At 44.0% G+C, this 10,211-nt stretch overlaps 1 long non-coding RNA gene across 1 annotated transcript; it reads right to left on the reverse strand.

Moving 5' to 3' along the window:
- Positions 1 to 503: 503 nt before the first annotated feature.
- On the reverse strand, positions 504 to 10,161 carry LOC138425703 (uncharacterized). The gene is made up of 3 exons (XR_011251329.1): positions 9,968 to 10,161; positions 1,992 to 2,151; positions 504 to 806 (listed from the first exon to the last, which is right to left on the reverse strand). It is a non-coding gene; the product is annotated as an uncharacterized lncRNA (long non-coding RNA).
- Positions 10,162 to 10,211: the final 50 nt, after the last annotated feature.

The raw sequence follows: 10,211 nt of genomic DNA on the forward strand, positions 1-10,211 counted from the left end.
GTTTTTTTTTCCCCCCCAAGGATATGGCACCCCTGCCTTTTACACACAGTCACCAGCAGGAAGCAGCGAGAATACAAGGTCTGTCCATCCTTTGAGTAACTTCCCTGTAGCTTATACGCTAAAGAATCTGCTTGCATTGCACAATACCTGGGTTAGATCCTTTGGTTGGGAAGATCCTCTGGAGAAGGGAATGGCAACCCACTACAATATTCTTGCCTGGGGAATCCCATGAACAGAGGAGCCTGGTGGGCTACAGCCCGTGTGCTCTCGGTCAGACGCGACTGAGCAACTAAGCACAAGTCCATCCTTTGAGCTGCTTGTGTGACTAGAGACTAACCTGGGAGGCGGCCACATCAGCTGAAGAGAAGGGCTGGCTGGCTTGCAGAGCTGAGGTCTTGAAAGTCTGAGGAGGAGGCAGGCAGAGCTGCCGAGGTCCAGCCTCAGCAGAGTCCAGGGATATCCTCAGGATGGACGACGTCGGCGAATGAAGAAAGATATAAAGATAAAGAACGACACGGGGTGGCCAAGCTTCAGTGAGCGAGGCCCCTTTACTTTATTCTTCTCGGGGCTTTTATACCCTGAGTTATACATACAGCAAGGTGAAAAATGCAGTCAACTCAACATTCCATCAGTAATAACTTTTATCAATATCAGGTTCCTTCTTGTAAGAGTCTTATTCTCTGTACATCATCTTCTGTACCAGAGGCCTGTTGATATTCCATGACCTCTTTTTGATAAATGTTGGTCAGCCAGAACAATAATCTTCCTTTAAAGTGTTTCTTCTTAAATTCTCAGCCTGTGTCACCCTTAAAGTACAGAGTTACATTTTTATGGAGCAAAGATTCAGCAGGTTACAGCAAAGAAAGAACTTATTAACTCAAAGTCTAATGTTGCTAATGTTAAAGCTGCTGCTTATTACTTCTATATCTTAACGATATGCACTCCCAGGAACACAATGGATAAGGGATGTGAGAACTTGGCAGCAAGAATAGGCTCAACAAGGTTGCAAGAGTCTGGATAAACCTGCCAAGTAAGCTAGAAAGCTAACAGAGGGTTTGAAACACTCCTTTCATGCCCAGGAGATATATCAACTAGAGCCCTAAGTTAACTCTTTTGGTCAGGGACAGCCCCCTGCTAATGTCAGAAGAGCTGGTGAAAGACATAAAATAAGACAGACAGATTCTGGTTTGGGGGTAGATGCTCGAGCAGATCCAGGGGGTCCGTTGAGTCCTGAGGCCTTGCTTATCAGGACTCTTCCGCATGACCTTGTCATGGGTCGGATGGCCCAGGGAGTCCCTCGAGTCCTGCATGACCTTGTCATGGGTGGGCTCTCCCCTGCTGGCTCCTGGCACAGAGCCACCCCCAGGGGACAACCTGGCATGAAGTGCAGACTGTAAGGCAGGTGGGTGACTTTCCTCGGTGCCAGTAGGGCCCATGGAGCAATGCCAGCAGCCAGGGACAGGCAGGGTGAAGGCCACCTGCTACCCTTTCCAGCCCCATCTCCCCAGATTGCTCTCTGCTCCAGCCCTTTTCAGTCCCAGGCACTTGAAGAGCCTGGCTGTGGCCTTCCTTGCCTGGAGTGATGCAGTAACCAACACTGCTGCACATGCTGCGCTAAGGAGGTCACATTCCTCTATCAGTTTTATCATTGCCTCTCTGCTCCTCTGCCTGTGACAGTAAGTCTGCGACATACGAACCTTCAAGTTGTGAACTTTCAAAGACACCAACGTGTCCCTGTATGCCAGCTGCTGTACTGTACTACCCATGCCTTTTAAGGTACTGTACTGTAAGATTAAAAATGTTTTATTCTTCGTGCATATTTGTTTCTATGTATTACTTGTGTGAAAAGTATCATAAACCTATTACAGCAGAGTTCTACATAGCTGACTGTCTTAGTTGGGTACCTAGGCTAACTTTGTTGGACTTAACAAACAAACTGGACCTATCAACGTGCCCTTGGAACAGAGCTCATTTGTATGTAGGGGACTTACTGTGTTCCTCACTGGGGAAGATCTTCGGAAAAGGCAGGGACCTTGTCTGTCCCATCCACCGCTGTATTCTCAGCGCCCAGCACAGTATGGCATGCTGGAGGAGCCCCGGGCTCCATGCTACAACCGGCCGTGATAAGCTTTTTTTACACTGAATCTGCATCTTGCAAAAAAAAAAAAAATTAAGCAATGAACTGATTTTTCTTTTCTATTATTACTCAGCTTTTCTAGGAGCATTAGACCCAACAAAGGAAGATGGCTCCCTGCTGCTAAGCTGCTAAGTCACCTCAGTCGTGTCTGACTCTGTGTGACCCCATAGACGGCAGCCCGCTAGGCTCCTCTGTCCCTGGGATTCTCCAGGCAAGAATACTGGAGTGGGTTGCCATTTCCTTTTCCAATGCATGAAAGTGAAAAGTGAAGTCGCTCAGTCGTGCCTGACTCTTAGCGACCCCATGGACTGCAGCTTACCAGGCTCCTCTGTCCATGGGATTTTCCAGGCAAGGGTACTGGAGTGGGTTGCCATTGCCTTCTCCCTACACATACTTTAAAGGGGATGTCTTCCCTAGACTTTCAACTTTTGGGAAGGTCCTGGGAGGCCGGTCCACACAGGTGGAGGGTGTGGTGGTGGTGAATGAAGCCTCCTTGGCAACTGGGTCTGCAGACCCGAGGCGGTGGTCTTCCTCTCCAGGATATATCACAAGGCCCACTGCTCTCTATAACTATCTATGGGGGGAGACGGCTTCCCCATCATAGGACTAGTATCTACCTATGCCTTGGTTATCTGGGATAGAGAAAAATCTGGGGGCGGGGGGAAGTGGGATCAACCACCTCTGGCTGAGTCCTTTCAGACTCAAAGAGCCTCCTCCTGGGCTCATACAGCTAGTAGACCCGTCTTGGGGACCTCAGCCCCTGATCTGTACCCACATCTCCTCTCCTGCAAAATGGAAGCTGCTTTTTCCCTTTACTCTTACTTATCTTGCTGCTCCCACCTGAGATGAGGACTTCCCCTGGAAATCTCTCTTTACCTCCTTACTTCTGAGCAAGGTGATCTGATTCCAGCGCCTGTCTTTCTTCTACCATGTGGTAGGTAACATTTTATTGTTTGTGTCTCCTTCACTCCCAAACTGGAAGCTCTGGGAGGAAAGAAATGACGTTTATTTCCTTCATCGGTGTTGCCCAAGAGCCTAGCACAAGGCATGACAGAGTGGGCACTTAAGAAATGATGAACTGGGGACTTACTGGCGGTCCAGTACCTAAGATTCCGTGCTCCCAGTGCAGGGGACTAGGGTTTAATCCCTGATCAGGAAACTAGATACCACATGCTGCAACTAAAGATCCCACCAGTGACCAGTGAAAGTCACTCAGTTGTGTCCGACTCTTTGTGATCCCATGGGCTATACAATCCGTGGAATTCTGCAAACCAGAATAGTGGAGTGGGTAGCCATTCCCTTCTCCAGGGAATCTTCCCAACCCAGGGATCGAACCCAAGTCTCCTGGGAAATAATTGCAGGTGGATTCTTAACCAGCTGAGCCACAAGGGAAGCTGCGTGTCGCAGCAAAGACTGAAGATCTCAAGTGTTGCAAAATAGATCTCGTGCAGCCAAACAAGCATAGAAATAATTATTTTAAAAAAAGAAATGATGAACTATACTTGAAACCTGAGTGACCCTCTTATGACAATTTTGAGAAATAAAATTCATCCTTTTAAAATGTATGATTCATTGGTTTTTAGTATTAATATATTCACAGAGCTGGTCAACCATCACCATTATATAATTTTGGAACAATTTTCATCATCACAAAAAGAAACCCGTTAGCCAATCACCATTCCTCCCTCCCTTGGTCCCTGGAACCAGTAATCTACTTCCTGTCTCTATGGATTTTCCTCTTCTGGACATTTCATATAAATGGAATCATTCAATATGCAGCCTTTTGTGTCTGCTCCTTTCATTCAGCGTGTTTTCATGGTTCATCCATGTTGTAGCATGTATGAGTACTTTATTTCTATGGCTGAAGAACAGTCTATTTTATAGATATACTACATTTAATCTGAAGAGTCTTAAGCATTTTTTCATTTGCGTGCTTCTCTGTTTTGTTCTTATCTTTGGGATTTCAACTAGGCAACAACACATACAGAAAAAAGGCTGCAAGGCCATACCCAGTGGCTTCCATGGCTAGAAGCATGATTTCTTTTCCTCTAAAATTTCTTTTCTTTCTTTTTTTAAATATAGTTGATTTAAAATGTTTTGTCAGTTACTGTTGTTGAACAAAGTGATTCAGTTATTACATACATATTGTTTTTTTTGTATATTATTTTCCATTGTGGTTTATCATAGGCTATTGAATATGGTTCCCTATACAGTAGGACCTTGCTGCTTATCTACTTTATATATAGTAGCTCAACATTCTGGGGGGCTCCAAAATCACTGCAGATGGCGGTTGCAGCCATGAAATTAAAAGACCCTTACTCCTTGGAAGGAAAGTTATGACCAACCTAGACAGCATATTCAAAAGCAGAGACATTGCTTTGCCAACAAAGGTCCGTCTAGTCAAGGCTATGGTTTTTCCAGTGGTCATGTATGGATGTGAGAGTTGGACTGTGAAGAAAGCTGAGTGCCAAAGAATTGATGCTTTTGAACTGTGGTGTTGGAGAAGACTCTTGAGAGTCCCTTGGACTGCAAGGAGATCCAACCAGTCCATTCTGAAGGAGATCAGTCCTGGGTGTTCTTTGGAAAGAATGATGCTAAAGCTGAAACTCCAGTACTTTGGCCACTTCATGCAAAGAGTTGACTCACTGGAAAAGACTCTGATGCTGGGAGGGATTGGGGGCAGGAGGAGAAGGGGACAACAGAGGATGAGATGGCTGGATGGCATCACTGACTCGATGGACATGAATCTGAGTGAACTCCGGGAGTTGGTGATGGACAGGGAGGCCTGGCGTGCTGGAATTCATGGGATCGCAAAGAGTCGGACATGACTGAGAGACTGAACTGATATGTTATCAGTGGATATGTTATCTACTTTAGATATAGAGTGGATATGTTGCTCCCAAATTCCTAACTTATTCTCCCCAGCTTTCGCCTTTGGTAACCATAAGGTAACTTCACTGCACACTTTGCCATCTGCGAAGAGGTCTGCAAAGGGTTGGCAGGTGGAAAGAAATCCCTCGGAGAAGCAAGGAAAAGAAGCAGCGGGAGGAGGGGATGTGGAGTTCAGGAACGTGATTTCCAAAGCAAGAAATCCTCCTCAGCTTGCAGGAAGGATCTCTGAGGAGGGGGAAAGGACTGCCAAGGGCTGTCCCACTCAGCCTCCTCCTGCGGTACTCAGATGGGACAGACTCTAGCAGGACCAGGTATCACAGGCCTTATCATCCCCCTTGGCCCAACACCAAGGCCTTGGAGAGAACTGACATCTTTATAATATCAAGTCTTTCTCTGTAAATACATCATGTATCTTTTCATTAATTTAGAACATCTTCCAATAGGTTTTATCATTTTCTCCACAAAGGGTTTGCATTCCTATTGTTAAATTTATTCCTAAGTTCATTGTATTTTTGTTCCTATTGCAAATGGTATATTTTTAATTAAAATTTTTATTGCAGTATAACATAGAGTACAAAGTCAGGTGCAGAGCTTGACTCTTATATATATATATAGTCATGTAACCAAACAGTATATTTTAAAAGTTACACTTTCTAACTGATGGTTGCTGATGAGAAATGCAAGATTTTTATGTATATATTTTTTCTGTATTTTTTTTGAACTAGAAATCTTACTGAACTCAATTGCCAATTCTACATGAATTTTCTTTTGGGGTTGTTACACACAAAAAATTTCATCTGTAAATACTGATGTTCTTGTTTCTTTCCAATCCCTATATATTTGCTGTCACTGTTTATTGGACTAGCTAAAACTTTCATTATCGTAAGGACTAGGATTATTGAGAACAGGTTTCTTTGCCTTTTTTCTCATCTTAAAAGGAAGGCTTTCAATATTTTATTATTATCGTGATGTGTGCTGTTGGATTTTTGAAGATTTTTTATCAAGTTATGGTTTTTTCTTCAATATCAATGGATGTTGAATATTTTGATTAAGATAAGTAAACTTATCAATTAAGTAAACTCTTTCCTCCTTAATGTCCATATCTCTCCTACTCTAACATTTTGTTTTTAAACTTTGATAAATGTCTTTTGATGCAAATATCTTCTCAGCTTTCCCTTCTCAGTCCTCTTTCAGTTCAGTTCAGTCGCTCAGTTGTGTCCGACTCTTTGAGACCCTATGGACTGCAGCACAACAGGCCTCCCTGTCCATCACCAACTCCCAGAGTCCACCCAAACTCACGTCCATTGAGTCGGTGATGCCATCCAGCCATCTCATCCTCTGTCGTCCCCTTCTCCTCCCACCTTCAATCTTTCCCAGCATGAGGGTCTTTTCAAATGAGTCAGCTCTTTGCATCAGGTGGCCAAAGTATTGAAGTTTCAGCTTCAAAATCAGTCCTTCCAATGAACTGAGGATTGATCTGCTTTAGGACTGACTGGTTTGATCTCCTTGCAGTTCAAGGGACTCTCAAGAGTCTTCTCCAACACCACAGTTCAAAAGCATCAATTCTTCAGCACTCAGCTTTCTTTAGACTTCAACTCTTACACTCATACATGACTACTGGAAAAACCATACTTTTGACTAGATGGACCTTTGATGGCAAAGTAATGTCTCGGCTTTTTAATATGCTGTCTAGGTTGGTCTTAGATTTTCTTCCAAGGAACAAGTGTCTTTTTTTAATTTCATGGCTGCAGTCACCATCTACAGTGATTTTGGAGACCCCCCAAAAAATAAAGTCTCTCACTGTTTCCACTGTTTTCCCATCTACTTGCTATGAAGTGATGGGAGTGGATGCCATGATCTTAGTTTTCTGAATGTTGAGCTTTAAGCCAACTTTTCACTCTCCTCTTTCACTTTCATCAAGAGGCTCTTTAGTTCTTCTTCACTTTCTGCCATAAAGGTAGTGTCATCTGCATATCTGAGGTTATTGATATTCCTCCTGGCAATCTTGATTTCAACTTATGCCTCATCCAGGCCATCATTTTGCACGATGTACTCTGCATGTAAGTTAAATAAGCAGGGTGACAATATATACCCTTGATGTACTCTTTTTCCTATTTGGAACAAGTCTGTTGTTCCATGTCCAGTTCTAACTGTTGCTCCCTGACCTGCATACAGATTTCTCAAGAGGCAGGTCAGGTGGTCTGGTATTCCCATCTCTTTCAGAATTTTCCAGTTTGTTGTGATCCACACAGTCAAAGGCTTTGGCATAGTCAACAAAGCAGAAACAGACGTTGTTTCTGGAACTCTCTTGCTTTTTCAATGATCTAGCAGATGTTGGCAATTTGATCTCTGATTCCTCTGTCTTTTCTAAAACCAGCTTGAACACCTAGAAGTTCACGGTTCATGTATTGTTGAAGCCTGGCTTGGAGAATTTTGAGCATTTCTTTCCTAGCATGTGAGATGAGTGCAATTGTGCAGTAGTTTGAGCATTCTTTGGCATTGCCTTTCTTTGGGATTGGAATGAAAACTGACCTTCTCCAGTCCTGTGGCCACTGCTGAGTTTTCCAAATTTGCTGGCATATTGAGTGCAGCACTTTCACAGCAGCATCTTTTAGGATTTGAAATAGCTCAGCTGAAATTCCATCACCTCCACTAGCTTTGTTTGTAGTGATGCTTCCTACGGCCCACTTGACTTCACATTCCAGGATGTCTGGCTCTAGGTGAGTGATCACACCATCATGATTATCTGGGTCATGAAGATCTTTTCTGTACAGTTCTTCTGTGTATTCTTGCCACCTCTTCTTAATATCTTCTGCTTCTGTTAGGTCCCTACCATTTCTGTCCTTTATCGAGCCCATCTTTGCATGAAATGTTCCCTTGGTATCTCTAATTTTCTTGAAGAGATCTCTAGTCTTTCCCATTCTATTGTTTTCCTCTATTTCTTTGCACTGATCACTGAGGAAGGCTTTCTTATCTCTCCTTTCTATTCTTTGGAACTCTGCATTCAAATAGGTATATCTTTCCTTTTCTCCTTTGCTTTTCACTTCTCTTCTTTTCACAGCTATTTGTAAGGCCTCCCCAGACAGCCATTTTACTCTTTTGCATTTGTTTTTCTTGGGGATGGTCTTGATCCCTGTCTCCTCTACAATGTCACGAACTTCCGTCCATAGTTCATCAGGCATCCTATCCTCTTTACCCATCCAGTGTTGGTTTTCTCTGGTTTCCTTCATCACTGCTCACTCTTCAGGCTCCTTCTCCTTGTAGGTTTCCTAGGATTTCAAAGGTTGGGGGATGATGACAGGGTTTTGAGACACTGTGTTTCCACACAGTCTGTTCCCCTCCACAAGCACAAGTTTGAATTCAAGTCAAAGCACTGAATTATAAGATAGGTGGCTTGAATTCCAGTTTGGTGTCTCCAATTGCCTTTTCATACTGTTCATGGGATTCTCAAGGCAAGAACAATTAGAACTGGACATGGAACAACAGACTGGTTCCAAATTGAGAAAGGAGTAAGTCAAGGCTGTATATTGTTGCCCTGTTTATTTAACCCATATGCAGAGTATATCAAGCGAAACACTGGGCTGGATGAAGCACAAGCTGGAATCAAGATTGCCAGGAGAAATATCAATAACCTCAGATATGCAAATGACACCACCCTTATGACAGAAAGTGAAGAACTAAAGAGCCTCTTGATGAAAGTGAAAGAGGAGAGTGAAAAACCTGGCTTAAAACTCAACATTTGGAAAACTAAGATCATGGCATCTGGTCCCATTACTTCATGGTAAACAGATGGGGAAACAATGGAAACAGTGAGAGACTTTATTTTGGGGGGCTCCAAAATCACTGCAGATGGTGACTGCATCCATGAAATTAAAAGACACTTGCTCCCTGGAAGAAAAGCTATGACCAAACTAGACAGCATATTAGTAAGCAGAAGCATTACTTTGCCAACAAAAGTCCATCTAGTCAAAGCTATGATTTTTCCAGTAGTCATGTGTGGATATAAGAGTTGGACTCTAAAGAAAACTGAGTGCTGAAGAATTGCTGCTTTTGAACTGTGGTGTTGGAGAAGACTCTTGAGAGTCCCTTGGACTGCAAGGAGATCCAACCAGTCCATCCTAAAGGAAATCAGTCCTGAATATTCATTCAGGGAGGAGTGATGCTGAAGAGGAAACTCCAGTACTTTGGTCACCTGATGCGAAGAACTGACTCATTGGAAAAGACTCTGATGCTGGGAAAGACTGAAGGTGGGAGGAGAAGGGGACGACAGAGGATAAGACGGTTGGATAGCATCACCCACTCGATGGACATGAGTTGGAGTAAGCTCTGGGAGTTGGTGATGGACAGGGAAGCCTGGCTGCTGCAGTCCATGGGGTCGCAAAGAGTCAGACACAACCGGGGGACTGAACTGAACTGTGTCTCCAATTATGCATAAGACAAATCCCTTAGGAATCCGCTTTCAGTCTCATAAATAAAATCCCTGTCCAGCCTACCCCCAGGATGTAGAGGGTGGTAGAAACACTGCAAATTATTCACAGGTCAGGGGTTGTTGCTGTTACTAAGAATATTAGAAGTATTTTGAGATAAGCGATATACCTTGCATTTTGAAGCTAGTGGAATCTAGATTCAATCACACTTCCGATCAGCAGTGTGATTCGTTACTTGTGCACTTGTCAACTTAACCTTTCTGAACCTGTCTCCTTTTTCTGGTTTGCGGATAAGAAATGGAAAGCACTTGACACATATTAAGAGCCCAGTAAATGGAGCGATTTATCTGAAAAGCATTAAAGTATTCCATAAAAGGAAGCAGTAAATCCTCCGTGGGTTCTACCCTCGGAAACACTCAAGTCAGTTCTCCAGCACCAGTAACAGCACCCAGGTACACAGAGGAGGTAAGGCGAAACGGTGACCGCAGAGAAAAATCCTCCTCCTCTCTACCTCGAATTCCCACCGTCGGGCTTCCATGCAGCGGCCAGCAGTACTCAAGGTCCTTAAACATGGTGAGAAACGCCAAACAGACCGGGGAAATGAGCAGAATCATTCACTCTGACAACAGCAAGCGGGATCCGGCTTCGGGGATCAGTTCTCAGCGGCTTGGAGACGTCGCGCACCAGCCGCAACACCACCGGTCTAGTTTTTGGCTCGCGCACCCGTTGCCTACTGCCGCCGCCGCTAGGAGGCG

The sequence above is a fragment of the Ovis canadensis genome, chromosome 20 (assembly GCF_042477335.2).
Source record: "Ovis canadensis isolate MfBH-ARS-UI-01 breed Bighorn chromosome 20, ARS-UI_OviCan_v2, whole genome shotgun sequence".
Taxonomy (NCBI): Eukaryota; Metazoa; Chordata; class Mammalia; order Artiodactyla; family Bovidae; genus Ovis; species Ovis canadensis.